This window comes from Pan paniscus, chromosome 16 (genome assembly GCF_029289425.2).
Source record: "Pan paniscus chromosome 16, NHGRI_mPanPan1-v2.0_pri, whole genome shotgun sequence".
Lineage (NCBI taxonomy): Eukaryota > Metazoa > Chordata > Mammalia > Primates > Hominidae > Pan > Pan paniscus.
The window spans coordinates 36,965,863-36,986,174 of NC_073265.2; the positions used below are offsets into that span (position 1 = coordinate 36,965,863).

At 41.1% G+C, this 20,312-nt stretch overlaps 1 protein-coding gene and 1 pseudogene across 17 annotated transcripts in view; one reads left to right on the forward strand and one right to left on the reverse strand.

The window, feature by feature from the left end:
- The window catches only part of SEMA6D (semaphorin 6D), a 587,975-nt gene that overhangs the window by 536,698 nt on the left and 30,965 nt on the right, over positions 1 to 20,312 (forward strand). The window contains exon 2 of one of the 17 annotated variants that reach the window (XM_008956827.4): positions 12,649 to 12,849. The exons of the other annotated variants lie outside the window; for them this stretch is intronic. The gene's annotated coding sequence lies outside the window, so the exon portion shown is untranslated. The remainder of the gene's footprint in view (positions 1 to 12,648; positions 12,850 to 20,312) is intronic. 17 annotated transcript variants of the gene reach the window in all.
- LOC100987329 (large ribosomal subunit protein eL8-like) lies at positions 7,146 to 7,994 on the reverse strand (annotated as a pseudogene).

Consider the following 20,312-nt stretch of genomic DNA (forward strand, 5'->3'; position numbering starts at 1 on the left):
TGCTGAGAAGCTGTCATTTTCCTGAGGTTACATAATGGAAAGGTGGTAGGGGCAGGATTTGAACTTAGGCTTCCCGACATCTCAGCACACTTTTTCACCACTGGACCGGATTGCTTCCAAGAACACAGACCACCCTGCAGTTTTCTGACTTCCTAATATTTCTGACATTTGCTTTTCAATGAAAAAGTCATGTTTTGGGGGAAAATTGCGTACTGAGTGAAATTATATGTACAGGGTGGATATGCTCTTAAATTACCATCTTTTTTCTAATCTAAATCACATTGTTATACTTTACTTTCATTTTTTATTTCCATTGGCCGTATAATTATTACACGCCCTTCTTTTCAAGCATCCTAGAACGGTATCTTCTCCCACCATTTTTCTCCATGTTAGGCTTTCCTGTCCAAGATTACAGTGACATAGGACAAATGGCAATATTCATCACTCTCCACCAAAAAGTGCTTCTGCGTCCGGGTGTGATTGACATTCATTTCCCTGATCTTGGCAGGTGAAGATCCATTACGTATCTTTGTCCCATTTCCCGGGGGGAGTTTATGGGCCCCATCAGCAAAGACAGTGAGAGCTGCAGCTGTTCAAGCATTAGTGGCACCAGTATGGAAAGTGTATTACTGAAGTTAAAGTCTCTATTTGATTGTACTGTACATTTTTCTTAGTTATGATGGAGGGAAAATCTTTCAATCAGATACATTGTTGAGAAATTCTCTCTCATGCATCAGCATTTTTTTTTTGTTCTTTTTTTATTCAGGATCTCTATGAGAAGAAACAAAAAGGGAAATACGCATGACCACTACACATAATACTGAAATGTAAGGTTCTCAACATATATTTACAGGAAGGAATATGGGTTTTTAAAGCCCAATATGTTGGTACATATATAATAAGGCCTCAGGAAGATCTGCAATTACTTAGCCTATTATTGGAGTCTGTACTTAAAAATAACGTCAGGAGTTTCTACTCAGCTGAGGAACTGGCACATAAGAACCAGAGCAGACGAAGCTCTTTGAGAAAATAACACTTCTACTCCCCAGGAGCAGGCTGTCAGCAAAGCAGGGACTGAGATTCCCCTCTCCATTGGCCTACGCCTCACTTGTTAGTATAAGGGTCTTTGCAAGCTTTTTTTGGTCTACAGAGTTGTCTTTATTTATCAGTAAGTCTTCGGGCCTCCTCTGGGTAATTGGTGGATCAAATAAAGATATTTTTAAAAGCTACAGAGGGAGAAGAGGAGGCAGAAGAAGGAATAAAGAATGTTGCAGTTGTTCTTGCCATTGCTGGCACTAACATTTGTTCATTCAGCTAACTTTTACCCTGGGTCTACTCTGTACAAGTGGGTACAGGGCAGGAGAGGTCCCAAAGAGGAGCATCACACAATTCCAGAGGTCAGGGATCTTACTGAGTGCTGTAGGAAAAACAAGGTGTACAAATAGCTGAAACGCTGTGTGTTTTAAGTGCCAGAAAAGATATACACAGACTTAGGGAAATTGAGAAGAGTGAGAGGTTATTTCTGGCTAGGGTGGTCAGGGAAGGCTCTGTGGAGTCACTGATATTTGAGCTGGTTCTTGAACTAGGTAGGATTTGGACAGGTGGACAGTGAGGGATGGTGGGGGAGGTGTTGAGAGGGAGGGAATTCCAGGCATAGAGAACAGCTTAGGCAAAAGCCCAGGGGTGGGGTGGGGGTGAGGGTCTAGATCAGTTGTCCATATTTATGCCCTTACCTACAACAGACTTGTAATTCAGGTGTGAAGAGGCAGTTTGCCATGCAATCCACAAATATTTATTGAGCGTCTCTGGTCTACTATACTTAGCCATTCAGCAGATGGCCTACAGCTTAAGCCATCAAAATGAATAGGATCAATCTTGTGGCAATTCACTAGATTGCTCCGTGATCAGGACTAAAACCCGCACATCAGCTGCCAACTGGTTCAGTGATACACATGAACGTTGCAAGGAGTAAGATGATTTGCCTCAAATTACCCAGCACCAAGTTCCTCTCATAGAGTTCTTTAGCAGAACCAAACTGGAAGTCTGTGGCTTCATTGGCTTCATCTTTTTTCTTAAACTTGAAAAGGCTTTAGACATAGATTCTAAAATAAAGAATACGTCGCATATGTATATGAGGATTTTTGGAGGGGAGAGAAGGGAATGTGAAGATAGGAAGTGGAAGAGAGGATAGACACATATTGAAACCATGCTCATATGAGTTGGATTCTAGGTGCTGCTTAGACTGCAGGTTTTTTGAGGCTATATTGCATGCTCATCACTGTAAGTTAGCAGAGGGAGTGACACATAGTAGATATGCAGCAAGTGTTTTAATAAATGCGCTAATTGAGTTTAACTTTTATTACATTGCAGATATAGCTTATCATGGCTGGTAAACTGAAAGGAATGAGGTTGGAGCTGTGACAACCTTTTCCTAATAGAGAAAAGGGGAATGACTTGGAACGTTTTTAATACTTCCTTTTGGAAAATCTCATTTTAAGGTTCCCAGGGGGAATCAGCACCCCTTTTAGGGCCTGAGTCTTCCAGATAAACTCATCTGCCACTAACGGTCCTCAATCCCCCACTTTCCCACCTCCCTCACCTTCCCCCTTGGTCCTGCCATACTCAACCCCCTCACCCAAGATAACCTGTTTAGACATTAGAGTTTCCAAGCCATCATTAACCCTTTGATTAACATAAAGTATAATCAATCCATGGTTAAGTTTAATAGTGGAGGTAATAAGCTTCATGACAGGAAAGACCAGAAGTTCTGTGTAGTATAAGTATGCTTATTAAAACACATAATAAAGGAAAAATAAAATGAAAACAGTTACATTAGGGAATGATCAAGTCAATTGCTTTGCCAAGAATTGCTCCAGGGGTTCAATTTTCCATGGTATATTTAAGTCTGTTACAAGTCAATAGCTATGTGACAGATAGTCTTAGAGACGAATCTTAAGTCTGAAGAATCACTGCCAATTAAAGATCAATCAGAAATTATAAAATAGGTCAATAGGGAAAAAGGATTAAGCATATACAAATTCAATGTTGGGAACTCTTCAGGAATATTCGAGTGACATAAAGCAGAGAACCTGTTTAGTTTAGTAATCGGTCTGGCTCCCACCCAGTTGCTTGTCGAAGCGAAGGGCAAGCTGCCTCCCCCTGCGCAGAGCACACTTGCCTACAGACGGGATCTAAAATAAACTGGCCTGGTTCAACTAGACTAATAATAACAGCTAGCACTTACTGTGTGCTTACCATGTGCCATGGCACAGTGCCTAGCACTTCAAATATGTTATCTAATTTAATCCTCACTCTACCTCTGGGAGTATAGGACTAATAGCTAACTAAGAGCCAACATATATTGAGTGCTTACTATGTGCCTGATACACTTTTAAGAACATGTATTAAATCATTTGATCAGCATTCTTTGACATGAGTAACATTATTAAGAATATTCTCTTTTTGTACAGGAGGAAACTGAGTCATGGGTGATGAAGTCATTTTCCTAGGGTCAAACAGCTAGTGACTAGTGGAACCAGGGTACTTGGACCCATGATAGGCAGTGTGAGTAAGAACATGAACTCCTGGAGTCAACTTCGTGGGGGCTGTGAGTCTTGGAGTGTGACTGATAAGCTGTGTAATCTTTAACAAATTACTTCACCTCTCTGAGACTCATTTTCACCTTATAAAAGGTGGATGATGATGGTAATACCCACCTCCTAGGGGTGTTGTGAGACACAGATGAATTAATATTTGAACAGCACTTATAATAGTGCTTGGCATGTAGTGAGTGCTATAAATATATCAGTGTCTGTTAAATAAAAATAAATGCAGGCTGGCTCCAGAGCCTATGCTTTTAGCCCTGGTACTGTGCTGTCTTTTCACATGTGATTTTATCCTATTTCTTTAACTGATATATGTACCTTGAGGCCAGTTCCACAACAGCTACCCTGCACTCCCACTCAGTATACTTGCCACACATTCAGCCAAACTGGAAAGGGGAATTTAGAAGGAGAGGTTCAGTGGGCTGGAGAGTTACCCTAGACCTTGGCACCCTTTTGAAGATTCCCAACCCCGGTGTCAGCTGTTTCAGAATTGTGGTGTCAAAAATCTGGCTTCCACTGTCGGTACTGTTGAAGGACTAAACATGGATAATTAGCACATGTTCTGTGCTGGTGGCCCTGGGGCTATTAAAAATCTGAATAATGTCATAAAAATTTAAGCACACTCCAAGCCATCTCTGTCATCACGCACATCTTTGATCTCCACCAGTGGTCTTCAAACTTTAAATTTCATCACAATCATATAGGGTTAAAATGCAGATTCCCAGAGCTCCAACATCAATGGGTCTGTTTCGCTGCGTCTGGAATGAAGCCCAGTAGTCTGTGTTTTTAAGGAACACTTCAGGTAACTTGTGCCCATTGTCCCTTCACCACATTTTGAGAAATGGTGCTCTAGTGTAGCCAGAGCTCCTCAAACATCAGTGTGCCTACAGATTGCCTGGCATCTTGCTAAAATGCAGATTTCTATCCAAGCAAGGTGCTAGACCTCAGGGCTACTGTTGGCAGGCCACTCAGTAGTAGATCTAAGACCTCTTGCCTACGGCACGAAGAGAATGATTATGAGCCGAAGACATCCCAGCTAGCTCATGAAAGACTAAAGAAAGTAATAAAATCTGCTCAGAGCTAAAGTGGCTTCCCCCACCAACCCCCACAGTTTGCAAAGGATCTTTATAGTGAGCAGAAATTACGAAAAAAAAAAAGGGTACTCACGTATTTCTGCTGACTGGCCTGTATCATTTCATAAATGAAGTCCTGGGCCAGTATTCATAGCAACAGTTTTTGATTTAATGATAAACTGAGATAAGGGTAATCAAACTTCATGCTTCAGGGCATAAGGTGATTGCCTGCTGCGGTCAGGATGGAATTTTTTCCCTTGTGCTTTGCACAATTGACTAGATGCATTAGAGAGAGTGCTCAAGCCATGCTTGGAAGAGCTGGAGGCCCAGCAGAAAGCTCCACTGGCTGAGATCATATGGGAAATGGTTTGGGTTGCAATGAACAACCCCCATCATCACTTGGCTTTATCATTTTTGTTTCATATTAAGATTCTGTATACCGTATGTGTGTATTTCTATAAGCCACACAATGAAGCTGGGAGCATACTGCATTTGGAAGCAGATGCCCTGTACTCCAGCCCTGGCCAACAGAATGAGCTTCTGAGTTACCTAAGGAAAGCACTCCCCACTTGGAGACTCAGTTTCCTCACCTGTGGATCCCTTACTCACCCTGCACAATTAGAATGAGCATTAAATAAGACAGTATGGACAAAAGTGCTTCATAAAAACCAGATAGGTGCTGCTCTAGTGAATAGTATTATTATGATACAATGAAATATACTTTGGGGAATCACTTTATTATAATCAGCCATATATAAATTCATACTCTGTGTGGTGACATCATAAACATAATGACAGCAAACATTTATTGAGTTCTTAATCTGTGCCAAGCACTGAAGTTTTGTTTACATTCTCTCATCTAATGCTCATATCAGCCTTTTGGGGCACTTAGTTTTACCTCTCATTTTATAGATGAGGACACAGATGCTCAAGGAGCATCACTTAGTTTCCGATCGCTGTTGTAACGAATTTCCACAAACGCATTGGCCTAAAGCCACACAGATGTACTATTTTAGTTCTGGAGGTCAGAAGTCTGAAACGGGTTTCCCTGAGCTAAAATCCAGATAGCAGCTCCAGGAGAGAATGTGTCCTTGCCTTTTCCAGCTTCTCAAGCTGTCTTCATTTCTTCTCACACGTGACCCTTTTCCTCCATCTTCAAAGCCAGCAATCCTATGACTGAGACTTCTTCCATAGTCACTTCTCCCTCTCCGACTCTTCTGCCTCTCTCTTCCATCTTCAAAGGACCCTTGTGGTTAGCTTGGGACCACTCAGATAATCCAGAATAATCTCCCTATCTTAATATCCATTACTTAATTATAATGCAGAGTCCCTCTCGCCATGTAAGGCAGCGTATTTACCCATTCCAGGGATTACGGCATGGACATCTTTGAGGGGTGTGGACATTGTTCTTCCTCCCACAGTGAAGTACCTTGCTAGGAGTGTGCGGCCAGAGTCAAAATTCACACCCAAGGCTGTCACTTCAAAGTCCAGCATCTCAGTTACTCACTATAAACCCTTCTATTTAATCAGTGAAGGAAACAATAAAATCATAGAATGTGAGTGGTGAGAAAAGCCCTGTTGCTTTTAGAATAATCCATTGGGGACTTTTAAATATAATCATCATAGTAGTAACAACACAAACATTGACCTCCTGATCTTCAAGTCCTGCTTTGTACATGGAGTCGTTCATTTATTTCTTCTCAGGGTATATATTATTTATCCAATTAACCAGATTTACAGGGATCCCTGAATCCATTTGTCTTTCACTGGATAACTGAAGGAACAAGGAGCATTTTGGGGGCCAAGGGACCACTTTGGAGGTCTATAGGAATGTGTTTTAATGGAACTACTAGTTCAGCAAAGGGTAGTTGAAGAAGGATGGCAGGGGCAGTTGGGCCATCATTTTCTGGCTCTGGCACTGCCCCTTGGCAGATTGGATGGGGTTTGTCAGGTAAGATCACCCCACTCCATCTGCTGATAGCCAAGTCCATTTCCAGCCTGTGAGGATTGATACCCACAGAGGCCAATCAGAAAATCCAGAGCCTATATTCTGCTAGGTTTCCAAAGAACTGTAGAAAGCTATCAGAGATCCCTCCCTCACTCTCTTACCCATCTCTCCCGCTCTTCTCTTCACCACACACTTAGCTAATCTCTGGTTTAATGTAACTTTAAAGTTCAAAATGTGTGCTCATTACTGAAAAGGCTGTCAGAGCAATTTGAAAAAGGAGCTGAGAGTCTGGAAGAACACAGCCTAGCTGAACTGTTAGACAACCAGATTATCTGTGGACAAGGACTGGCCTTGCTAGCCTTAGTTTTCTCCTTAGAACAAAGAGAGGTGGTGATGGGCGGGAGAGAGTCTATATGACATCCAGAGTTCTTTCTAGTAGTGAGATCCCTTAATGCTGTGTTTATCTTCCCATTTTATTTTAGTTTAGTTTAGTTTTGAAGGAAAATTTATATTATTTTAATTATTTTATGTACAGAAAACTCAACAGTGTACATTTAACCCAATTTAGTGGCAAGTTCTTTAGCCTTTGCCTTTTCGAGCTTGGCGATACGAGCCACAGACTTAGGACCCAGGACATTGCCGCCCCAGTGACGGCGGATCTCATCATATCTGTCGTTGTAATTGGTCCTGATAGCTTCCACCAGCTTAGCCAAAGCGCCTTTGTCTTCCGAGTTCACCTGTGTGAAGGCGACAGTGGTGCAGGTCTTCCTGTGGACTAGACGTCCCAGTCTTGCCTTCCCCTTGATAATGCAGTAAGGGACCCCCATTTTACGACACAGGGCAGGCAAGAAGACAACCAGCTCGATGGGATCCACGTCGTGTGCAATCAGCACCAGCTGAGCTTTCTTATTCTCCACCAAGGTGGTGACGGTGTTAACTCCTGCTCGAAGGACAGGTGGTCTCTTCGTGGGGACATCCCCTTTGCCAGCAGCTTTCTTCTCGGCCCAGGCCAACAGTCTCTGCTTCTTCTCTTACTTTGTCTCTGGTCTGTACTTGTGGGCCAGCTTAAGCAGCTGAGTCGCTGTTTGGCGGTCCAGGGCCTGGGTGAACTGGTTAATCGCAGGAGGCACTTTCAGCCGCTTATAGAGGATAGCTCTCTGCCGCGGCAACCTGATATAGTGGGGCCATTTCACAAAGCGGGTGAGGTCTCTTTTGGGCTGGATGTCCTGTCCAATGCCAAAATTCTTAGGCCTTTTCTCAAACGGGACTCACCACTTTCTTAGCCTCCTGCTTCTTCACGACTGCAGGGGCCGGAGCCACCTTCTTTCCCTTGGCCTTCTTTCCTTTCGGCATCTTGGGCGGCGGGAGGAGAGAGCAATCTTCCAATTTTAATTACCTAAGCAGTACAATCAAATACCATGCTGATTTTAGAAAATATGAATCTACTTCATGAACGTGCATGTAGCTACCTGTGAAAAGAGACAGACACACAGATAGTCCAACTTCTCAAATTTATTATTGCCATTTACATTTTACAACACTTTTCCCTTTTCTTTTGGGATCACTTAAACTTCATTGCTGCTAATATAGTTTTGAGACTCAATTTTCAGAAATACATAGATAATATTTTCAGTTAGCAGTAATTGCACCTCATTCAGCTCTCAGGGGTCGATGCCTTACCTTTGCACAATTTCCCAGTAATTTTCAGTTATATCCCCAAAGAGCCACTGCCCCCCCGCCCCCAGTTGAACACATAGAACTGAGAGGGCAAATGAGTTTCAAAGTAGAGAGCCAAACTTGACTTACTGGTAGTGGCTGTTGCAGCTTGTGCTTCAGAAATTTGTAGGCCTGCATCCAAGGACAAAGAGAAAGAGAATGCCTTCATAGATTGGCAAAGTGTTCTATGAAAAAGGGAGAGTGTATGGTAGCCCTCATTGAGTATGGTCTTTGTACAGGTTGATAAGTGTCTAATGCAGATGTCATCTGAAGTGATGTCCCAGCTAGCTGCAAGAACAGAGCTTGAATTATCTGATCCAAGGGAAGGCAGATAAGTAACTTCCAACGCATAAAAAAACTTGGTAATTATTACTTTACCCAGTTCTTGCCATTTGATTTATTTTGTTGCCTTTTTCCACAATTATTCCTGCTGTCTTTAACACTCCATCAGAGATTCAAAATATATGATAAATGATTATGCTACCATAGATATCGCCTTCACTACACATATATGTATATGTATGTACATATGTCCACGCTATACATAGGTGTATGTAAATATAGACATATATAAAAATATAACACACCACACATAGACATGTGCCCCTATAGAGATTTTAAATGATAGCCTTCAACGTCAGACAGACGTAGGTTGGAAACCCATCCTGTTTCCTTAACAGATTTGAGAAACTGGGTATATCACTAGGCCTCTGAGTCTAGTTTCCTTTTCTGTAAAATGGAGAAAATATTCTTAAAGAGATGTGAAATCTGTTAAATATAATGCATGGAAATTGACCGTCACAGTTCCTAGAACACAATAAGGTGCTCAGTAATGTTGGGTTTTCCATTGTTAGTATGCTTTGGACTACAGGTAAGAGGAAACCTAATTTAAAATTGCTTAAACAATTAGGATCTTATTAAGTCACATAGTAAAAAGTCCTGAAATGTGGTTGCTCCAAGGTTGGTTAATTCTTTGGCTAAACAAAGTCATCAAAGACTCAGGTGTTTTCCATGTTTCTTCTCTGCCATTCTCAACCTGTTAACCTTCTGCTTTGCTAGCTCCTTCCATGTTCCTAGTAGGACTGGTACATTCGAGGTGAGAATCCAACAGATCAAGAGACAAACTCTCCCAGGAAACCTTTCCTAGTAACAGATTTTCCCGGGCTCTCATTGGATAACATCATGTCACCTGCTCATGTATGAAGCCTCTTGGGCAGGGGAATGGGACCACCTCAATTGACCCAAATGGGAGAGATTGGCTTACCAGTGGATACACAAACAAAATCACCATTTTGTTATAGAGAATTATACATTGTTATTTATACCATTGTTATTTATACATATTACCTACACATAGTGTACATTAAACACATTTGTGAATGTGCTCAAACTATTCAAAGTTTGGTGTTTGGCCAGCAATATTTTTCTGCATGATTTGAAAATTTTGCATACTTGGAACAGAATTTGCATTTGATTAGGCAATTAAAAAAAATAAAAGATATGACACTGCAAGAAAATGCTACAAAAATGTAGGCAGGATTCATAAAACGACTTCTCTTTCACTATACTTCCATATTTTTTTCCTGTGGCCTCTTTTAAATGAGAAATAAGATACCCCTGCCAGATTAACACTTTGAAACATCATAGTAAACACGAGCCGTAATTATGAAGGCACTTTTATCTCTTGAGAGGTGGAGACACAGATGCTAACTCGATTCTCTTCAACTCTGTAAGACATTTCATGATTATAAATTCACATTTTCTCATGGTTCCTACTTCAAAAAGCTCATTAACCCTTAAAGCTCTAAAGCTAAAGTTTCGTAGTGTTTCTGTTACATGTGATAAATTCTGTATCTACTGAGGACAGGTACCCACTCACTTTTTTTTAATCTTTCTTATCACTTAATGAAATACACTGCAGACTACCTAAGTGGAACTCTTGGCCTGGCTCCGAGTCCTCCTTCACCCTGTCCTGTTTAACCTCTTTTCCTGGTACAATAATACAATAAATCAGTCCTAAGACATCATAAAATACAGGTAAGGAGGCTCCTTCTTTACCTCTCTTTGTACAGCTGATGTTTCTTTGCAAGAAGCTGTAAAAATTAACCACCTAGATTTTCAATATTTGAAATTTCTACTGTCAGTGTTTTCTAGTTGCATTTTTGTTCACCAAGGTAAAACTTCACTCAGGCTTTATTGAATACGAGTCTTGTTCCTTAAGGGAAAGCAATAACCCTTGCTTCGCTACTCTCTCTATATTCAGCCTGCAATTTTCCTTCCCAACTGTGCATCCTTGTGAGTCCAGAGAGTCCGGGGTTCAAATTCTGAGTCTGCCACTTAACCCCTCAGAGCTGGTTTTCCTCACTGGAAAGTTAGAATAATATTTCTACCAAATAAGGATGTTACTAGGTCTTCAGGAGGACATGCATGCAAGGCACTTAGCATGGTATCTGACATAAACTCACTAAGTTATAGTAGTTTTGGTTTTTATATTTACTATTTTCAAATCAAGGATGTTTGGCAATATATGAAATATTCATATAGGAAAGGCTTATGGATTTTATACATGGATTGGTTCCTCCCCCAAAAAAAGTATTTGGATGGCTACTTCTAAAAGCATAAAGAGACAGAGAAAATATAAGAACAAGTCTGCATGTGGCATTTCTTGAGCCCATCAGAGCACAGAAGCAGCACCACATGTACACACGGCCACTCACTGTTGAACCTGATTCTGGAGACTTGTTTGTGATGGGGTGGGAAGGTTTATCATGTTGTGAAGTATTTTCAGATGATGAATTTTGGAACGTAAATGATGGACAAAGTACTCATAGTAACTTTCTGGATTAGCTCAACCTGACCCTCAGTCGTAGTAGTAATTTTTAAGATGCCTCTAGGTATAGAAGCATCTTACTCACTCAGTTATTCATTCATTCATTTATTCATGCAACAGATAATTTTAGAGCATCTTCAGTGTTCACAGAGCTTTTCTTCCCCTTTGCCTTCAAAGCATCAAAGTCCAGTAAATCATGGAACAACTGCAGGTAGCATCAGTTTCCTGGGTATGTGACCTGGAGCTGCACTTGGTCCCATGCTTGGAATGTTCTGCTGTTGCCATCTTCAAATCCTTAATTTTTTTCGAACAAGGAGAGCCACGCTGTTATTTACACAGGGCCCTGCAAATCACGTAGCTGATCCTGACTTCTCCTTTTCACCAATGAAATTTACTCTGTATTGATATGAGTAAGCAGACATGAGTTGAAAAGAGCCACAGACTTTGGGTCTTGAGTTTCCACTGTGTCACATACTCAGGAAGCTACCTAATTTCTGGTCCTTGGTTTTCTCAGCTGTAAACTAAGGCAGACTACACATGGTCTCCAAGAACATGGCTGGTAATCTTGATACCTCAGGGAATAAGACATAGGTAAAATAATGCCAAGCCTAGGTTTGAGTTTTAAGTGTGGTGACTCTACTTTCAAAACTAGAAATTATGGGGATTATGGGAATTATGGGACCAAAATAAAAATTGAAATTAGCACTCTTCTTGAGAAAGTTGAGCTGTGTAGTTGAAATCTTTGACTTCTAGCCAAGGCCTACATGCAGTTTGGTGGTTTTTAAAATATACAATCAAATTGATTGAGCACTGGTATTATTCTGCTCATTTCATTTGGATCTGTCCTTTTGTTTCTGTAGATTTTATGCTAATTTCCCAGAAGAGACTTAACTCACTCCTGTACTTTTGCCACACTTAAAAAAAAATCTATAGCCAAGACCTTAAAACTCTAATATACAAATATTGACATCCCTGAGGATTTTCTGATTTTCAGCCCAAGAAGTTTTGTGTGTTGGGAGATTATAATAAAAATATGTTGCCAGCCCTCTGGCATGGGCACTAACCAATCAAAACAGACCCCACAATGTGGTACCAAGTGATTGACAGCCCTACAGTCTTACATGACAACAGTAACTTTTAGAGAAGGCACTACGGTATAGTCATCATGGCCCAAATATCTGTTCTCCAGTGACCCAGACTCTCCAAGATGCAAGAAAGAGGTACCACTAAACACAGTGAGTCTGTATTTATTCAGTGTGGGAACCAAGATCTCTCCTAGTTCAGTCAGCTTGCACCTCTGCAAGCATTGCTACAAAGTCTGTATTAAAAGTTATAGCTGTTTAATGGCAGACACAGACTTCAGATACACTTGTTTTTCATCCACTTAAGGTCACTGACAAATGGAAATGATAAAAGACATTTCAGAGAAAACAAACAACTCCAAATTAACTGAGATTCCACAATCATCATTTTTAGATACATCTTCAGTTCTGCTTGAAGCCGTCATTTACTTGAGCAAATTTAAGATCACAAGAGAATGTGATGCTCAGAGTGTCTCTAATCACCCGCCTAAACATTTGCATCATGAAGTTGGTCTCTCCACTTCACAAGCCTGCCGTCGGCCTGAAGAGATGGGGAGCTTTTCTGTAATGGTGAAAGCCCACAAACAACTCCAGTGTAAGTCACAGTATCAAGCCAATTAAGATCAAACCTATGATGCTTAGTTCTACACATTTCATCACTTAACTATTAAACAATTTTTACTTTGACACTAATCAAGAGGTGTTAATGCAGATTCTTTTAAACAACTCAAGTGATTTAGGGTGTGTGTAAGAGACAGAAGGAGAGAAAGGGAATGATTGTCTTTTCTACTTTCCAGAGCTATCTTTGGGCCTCTTAAAATGAGTTATCCAGTTTGTGGGGTTTGTTTATTTATTGACTTAGCTTAATTTAATTGTATTCAATTTATTTTTATTTTATTTTGTTGGAGAACATTCTGACTTGAGTCTGTTGGTCTGTTTTATTGTGTAGCAGTAGGCTGTTTAGCTTAGAAGCCTACTAAGAAATGAGGGAGTTTACATTTTAGCTCCCAAGCCCCTAATGGTTGGCTAACTGTGTTTACATTTGTATTAGCATTGAGTGGGCTGATTTGAAAAGAGCCACAGAGATAAGAGAAGTCTGACTCCTTGTCACCCTGACAGAGGCAGAATTGCAGAATCACCCTTATCTGCTATGATTATCTTACGACTGAGAAAAATGCTCAATGTGACCAAATTTTGAAATAGATTCAGCGTTCCAAGCAGCTATGTATCTTCAAAGTAAAATATAAACAAGTCATCTGTAGAAATTTGTTTATGAAAACACAGATTTACTGTTTTGCTACATATCCAGATAGGAATTTACTTAAGGCTTAGTTTGTCGCTTATTTGGATCGTGGTGATGTAGGGTGATTACTCCAGCAAAAAGCAAGAAGGCTGGTACAGAAAATGTCCTTACTTCCTGCTGTCATACACACAGGACTTTAAGCGGGATTTTGGAATTTAAATAAGCCAGAACTTCCTTCTCCATTTCCCTGTGCATGTTTTAGAGTTGAGGAAGATCTTAAATGCCAGTATTTGAACAACTGAGGTATAAATGTTTTTGGCTTTAAATATTCAAGTACACAATTGCAATCAGTTTTTCGTCTGCTTTTACTGGTGTAGATTTGACCACTGAGAAGTTTAAGCCAGGCTTTCTTTCTCCTGTGTGATTGTAATTCTTAACTTTTAATACAAAAGACAATCCCTGTAATACCAGCACCAAGAGAACAGCAGTGATTTTGAATTGGCATGGATCTTTGTGAAAATCAGATTAAAGTTCACTCTCAAAATAGGAATTGCTGTTGCTAATTTTATTTTAGCACTTTATATTTCAGAAGCTTAGGAAGGAAAAAGTAGGAGGTAGAAAGGAAAAAGTAGGAGGTAAGAAGGAAAAAGGGAGCAAAAATTATAATATGCTAATTTAGCTGAAATCTCTTAATTACCTTCGTGATTTCTTAGGGTACACCCACAGTACAAATAAAACAAAACATAAGCAAGGACTTGTTCTCTAGGAAGTTATCCTGTAGAATAAATTACATATTTCAAAAATCATATCCCATAGGACCCCAGTACTAGTTCTTGGTTTTATTGAACAGACAGACAATAACTGTCTTCACCAAGAAAATGAGCTGTTTATTTGGATGGAAGGTAACTTAATGTTTTTTAGTGAAGCATCTTCCCATCCTCCCTTTTTTAAATGTTAAAACAATTATAAAGTATTAATTTTAAAGGGGAAAAATCTAAAATAACTTAAATTTTTAAAAATCTATTTCCTTCTAGTATTTCTCTATATGCATCTCCGGTTTTATAAAGTTGTGATCAGTGAACATACAACCTTATATTCTGATTTTTTTTCCTTCCTAGTATTGCATCATAAGCTGAGGATTACTGGTTTTCATTATTATTATCTGAATGATTGCATCATATTTCATGAGGCTAGTGTAATATACTTTTAACTGCTTCTCTGTGTTTACAATTTTAAGCTGTTTCCAGTTTGTTCACCATTATAAAATAAGTTTCATTTTTTTCCTTCCTACTTTAGACTATTTGCTAAGGGTAAATCAACAGAAGTAAAATTACTAAGTCAAAGGTTAGTTTTCTAAGTGTGTTTTATGTATATAGGAGCATGTGTGTTACACATTGCCAAATTATTTTCTAAAATGGTTGTACTAATTTACCCTGCCATGTGCAATATATTGATCTCATCCCAACTTTACTAGTATTATCTTTAAAAAAACAGAAGCTAATTTCACCAGTGTAAAGTTGTGTCTCCTTTGTAACAATTTGCATTTCTAGTATTGCTATCAAGAAGCCTGATAAACTTAAAAAAAAAAAAAAAAGGGTTACATATGCAGAACGTGCAGGTTTGTTCCAATAGGTATACATGTGCCATGGTGGTTTGCTTCACCTCTTGGCCCATCCTCTAAGTTCCCTCCCCTCAACCCCTACCCCAAATAGGCCCTGGTGTGTGTTGTTCCCCTCTCTGTGTCCACGTGTTCTCAATGTTCAACTCCCACTAATGAGTGAGAACATGCGGTGTTTGGTTTTCTGTTCCTGTGTTAGTTTGCTGAGGATGATGGTTTCCAGCTTCATCCATGTCCCTGCAAAGGACATGATCTCATTCCTTTGTATGGCTGCATAGTATTCCATGGTGTATATGTACCACATTTTCTTTATCCAGTGTACCATTGATGGGCATTTGGGTTCGTTCCATGTCTTTGCTATTGCAAATAGTACTAAGAAGCCTGACTTTTTAAAGAGACTGGGACAAGACATTTTAGGGACAAGTTTCTACTGTTTGACACATAGAAAAGCAATCTGAAGACTATTACTAGGGAATTGTCATAACATCTGTATTCTGACCAAAGACTCTCTGTTTCTCTGGAATATTTCCAGCTCTGACAGCTAATTTCAATCTTCAGCTGGACTGACAGGAAAGAGCAGAGGAAGCAGGATTTCAGGATAAAGCAAGTGCTGAGGGGATCCAGGGAAGGGTTCATTTACCCAGCCACCATCCCACAACTTAGTGCTTAAAACTACCACGATCATTTGTTTAGCCCTTGAATCTACAATGTGGGCAGAGCTCAGCAAAGACTCATCACTACTCTATGTAGTATCAACTGGGGTGGCTCTAGTAGGTGAGGGGGGCTCCAGGTCTAAGGTGCTCATTCTCATGGAAGGCCAGTGGGTGCTGCCTGTCAGCTCAGGGCTCAGCTAGGGCTGACAGCCATAGCCTTAGTTCCTCTCCCTATGGGCCACTTCATGAGGATGTCTTCACAAGCAGCTTAGGCTGTTTCATACTTCAGTAGCTGGGTTCCAACAAGTGTCCAAGAAATAGGAAGTGGAAGCTGCCTATGTATTAAGTCCTGGGCCCCAAACTGGCACAGCATCACATCACCACATTCTATTATTCAAACACTCATAGCCCAGATTCACAGGGAGGATATATACACCCACTTCTGAATGGAAACAATATAAAAAACACTGAGAGATTGTGTTTATAAACTGCCATACAGAATTTTCAGCCCTTTGGGAAGCTGAAAAACTAGATAGTTGGAGCACAGTGGACTAGTAGATATTATAGCACCAACCTCCACCTTTGCTTTCCAGAATAGTCCAGGGATGGGTTCTCTGTTAACCTAGTCTACCTTTTCCACAACAAAGAATTCGGCCAGGTGCCTCTTGGACTGACTTTTGCACTGTGGGGAATCTGCAGTATTCCACCACCCCCCGCCCACACAAGCAGTCAGGTCTCAGGGCTTTTAATCATCTGTGTAGTTGCTCTTTCCTGTTAAGATAGGTTTTAGTGGTGGGTCTGAGCATGTGATACATCTCAAGAAGAATGATGACATTAGGCATATTTGGTCCATGTACACTGGCAAGATGCTTAACTTCTAATGTGTTGACAGCCATATGTATGAGAATCCCGCCTGATTGCTGAGTGGTTGATTTAGGTGTCTCTACTACTAGGAAAAGGGAAATTATTTGAACTGCAGTTTCTTGGTCCAGTCTTCCAAAGAATATTCCAAGAGAGAATTTGGAACATAGAAGAAGATATTGAAATCATCAGAGTGGTCTTCAGAAAAGGTTAGAATATGACAGGGCAGGGGACACAGCAGTGAGGAAGCATAATGATGCTAATAATAATATCAACACAATAACCATAATAATAGCTAATACTAATTGTACTTACTTGCATAAGTTTAAGTTTTCCGTATATTAAGTCTACGACCCCGGAAACAACCATTTTAGATAGGTCCAATTATTTTCTACTTTTAATAGATGTGAAGTAGCTTTTCCAAGATCACACAGCTAGTGGGTGGTGAAGCCAAAATATTCATAAAGTAGTGCCTGCTTTCCCATTGGTTTATATGAGGGTACTTATCCTCCGGTGTGGTGAGAGGATGGCCATCATCCAGGAACTCCTGAGGGTTTCATGCATTGCGACTCATTTTTCAACCATTTTGTCAGGTTGGGTTATAGTATTTTTGTTGATAGTTGAAAATAGAAAGTAAAAAACATGGCCGGGCGTGGTGGCTCATGCCTGTAATCCCAGCACTTTGGGAGGCTGAGGTGGGCAGATCAGCGGGTCAAGAGATCGAGACCATCCTGACCAACATGGTGAAACTCCATCTCTACTAAAAATACAAAAAATTAACTGGGCATGGTGGCGCGCGCCTGTAGTCCCAGCTACTCAGGAGGCTGAGGCGGGAGGATCACTTGAACCCAGGAGGTGGAGGCTGCAGTGAGCCAAGATTGCGCCACTGCACTCCAGCCTGGTGACACAGCAAGACTCCGTCTCAAAAAACAAAACAAACAAACAAAAAAACATAGACAAGCCTTCCAGAGATAGAGACGTGCCTTCTGATGTACTTTTCTCTCATATCCGCTCTGCCTGGTCAGCAAGATACTTAAAAGAAGGGTTTCAAAGGGAGCCTCTCTTTAACTTTGAAGGGCCCAGGAGCCAAAGGAGCGAGCCGTGAGCCCTCAGTTTATTTCCAAGCAAGAGCACCTGAGCAGGGAGGTACCCAATATACTATTTTCCCTGACCTTGGGGTAGGTCCCTGCTGCACCACTGCCCTGTCGTGCCTGGAAACAAAGGCTTGATGTTAGGTCTAGGATGACAGGGAAGAGGCCTCTGACCACTGGTGACCCTTAACTTCAAAGATAGGTAGGAGGAAGAGGTGGAAACCAATACTTAAGATTTAGGGAGGCAGGATCCTTGCTAGCTCCCTGCATGAATCTTCTCAATTACTTGATTTTTTCATAGAAATTTTTACTTATTTATTTTTCTGACACAGTTACCTGCTAGACTATTAGACTAGAAAGGGGAAATAATGATGCTCATGTCTTAAAATAACAATCATAAAATCAAGCTAAAAAACTCTTGACAGTATTCTTATCTTAATAAATTCTTAAGTTTCTCTTTCTCCTCTCTGTTCCTTTTCTTCTGTGTTATCTTTCTCTGCTGCAGGGCTTAAGACTACAGACATTGGAGTCAAACTGACTTAAGCCCCATTATTTAGTTTTGTGACCAAAGGCAGATTACTTCTTTATTTCCTCATCTGCAAAATAGCACCAACCTCCTAGGGGGTGCTTAGCATAATGCCTGGTGCTTTGTTAGCATGCAACCCTGGCTTGTTATAATCAGCTCTAATTTTCCAGTCTGTGACATCTACGTATTAAACGTAATTCCAGGTGTGTCCCATGAAAACAAAATAAGAAGGCCAGGCACGGTTGCTCACGCCTGTAATCCCAACACTTTGGGAGGCCGAGGTGGGCAGATCACCTGAGGTCGGCAGTTCAAGACCAGCCTGACCAACATGGAGAACCCTCGTCTCTACTAAAAATACAAAATTAGCCAGGTGTGATGGCACATGCCTGTAATCCCAGCTACTTAAGGCTGAGGCAGGAGAATTGCTTGAACCCAGGAAGTGAAGGTTGCAGTGAGCCGAGATCGTGCCATTGCGCTCCAGCCTGGGCAACAAGAGCAAAACTCCGTCTAAAAAAAAAAAGAAAAAAGAAAACAAAATAAGAAGGTTAGCAAGCAAAGTCTCTTCTGTTAGTAGAGTAGACATGTGAAATATTTTCTATTTGGGCCTGGGAAGTTATTTCTACTAATAAGCCATAGATCCTGCCTTCGAGGAGCTCACAGTCTAAAGAGGAAGACAGGAGGTAGATGAGCAATTCTACCCACTGTGGCAAATCCACAGTAGAAATGAATAGAGTGTCCTGCGAGGAGAGCAGAGAGAGGGATGGAGAGGGTCTGAGACTGGCGCTGGGTCCTAAGGATGACTAGGAATTTGCCAGTCAGAGGAGCTGCAGAAGGTGTTCCAGGTTCAGAGAACAACAGGAGCCAAGGGCAGGAGGCCTCAGCTGAGCTGGCCACTCGCAGAGGAACTGCAGCCGTGGAAATAAACATGTGAATACTGATTTGAGCAAAAGTGTAAGCGATGTCAGTACACCAGGGTGATGCAAACTGCAACTAAATAAAGCAGTGATAATAATACTACTTCTTCACACTTGTATAGCACCTTTACAATTTTTAAAGTATTTTTACTCACAGTTTCTCACTTGTCCCTTTAAAAAAAAACCATGGTGAAAGAGGGAGTCAGCAGAGATGCATCCTTCACTCATCTCAGAAGAGGTGAGGTAAGGAGGGAGGTGGGAGCAGCCAGCAGTGCCTTGCTGCATGGGAGGGATCCCTCCTGTCCTTCACACTGGCCTCCATTCCCTCTTCTCCCTTGGGCAGCTTGGATGCTGCTGAAAGACAGTAAGCAGAAGGTATAACCGACCCACTTGAGATAGAGCCTAGGGCCTGGGGACTGGTGATTACAGCACCTCATAAACCAGGCCAGGCCTGTTGCGCTGGGGTTGTGTTTGTACTAATGGCTGCTTCTACTTGTTGAATGTCCACTGATCTGAAGGGTGTCTGGGACTTTCAGCGCATATGACATGAAAGAGGTGGCTCTGCCTCTCTACCCAGCTTGGAATAGATGCAGCCCCTCAGGAAGAAACCCACAGGTCCCTCCAGTTCTTTCCCCCAGTCCTGCTAGAACGCCTTTCTTACTCTGGTTGTAATCCTGCCTTGTCCCTGTATCCTTCATACAAAGGACCCCACACCCTCTGTGTTTCCTGGTTTTGCAATCCTTTCTTTTTTGTCAAAGAGCTGCAGGTCTCTATAGTGAGAGTAGGTGGGGAAAAGGAAAACCAGTCACACTTTTTCCTCCAAAGATAATTAGGCTAATTTCTCTCAATCTTTTCACCAATGTTTATCCTGTTTGCATGTCTAAAGAAAGCAACATTCTTTTTTCTCTATACCTCCCCAGGATGCCTCCTGTGATTAGAATAGAATTTGAGGCCCTAGGTCCAAGGCATTGGTCAACTTAGGAAATGGGCCGGACAATATCACTGGCACACTGCTAAGTCCTATATGTCCTTCCCAACAATTTCAAAATCAAGGGAAGTCCAGATCTCACCATGGTCACATCTGCAGCTGTAAGGGCAATTGCCTACCGGAAATACTGCTGCGTAATTTAATGCTTAATTTAATAATTTAAT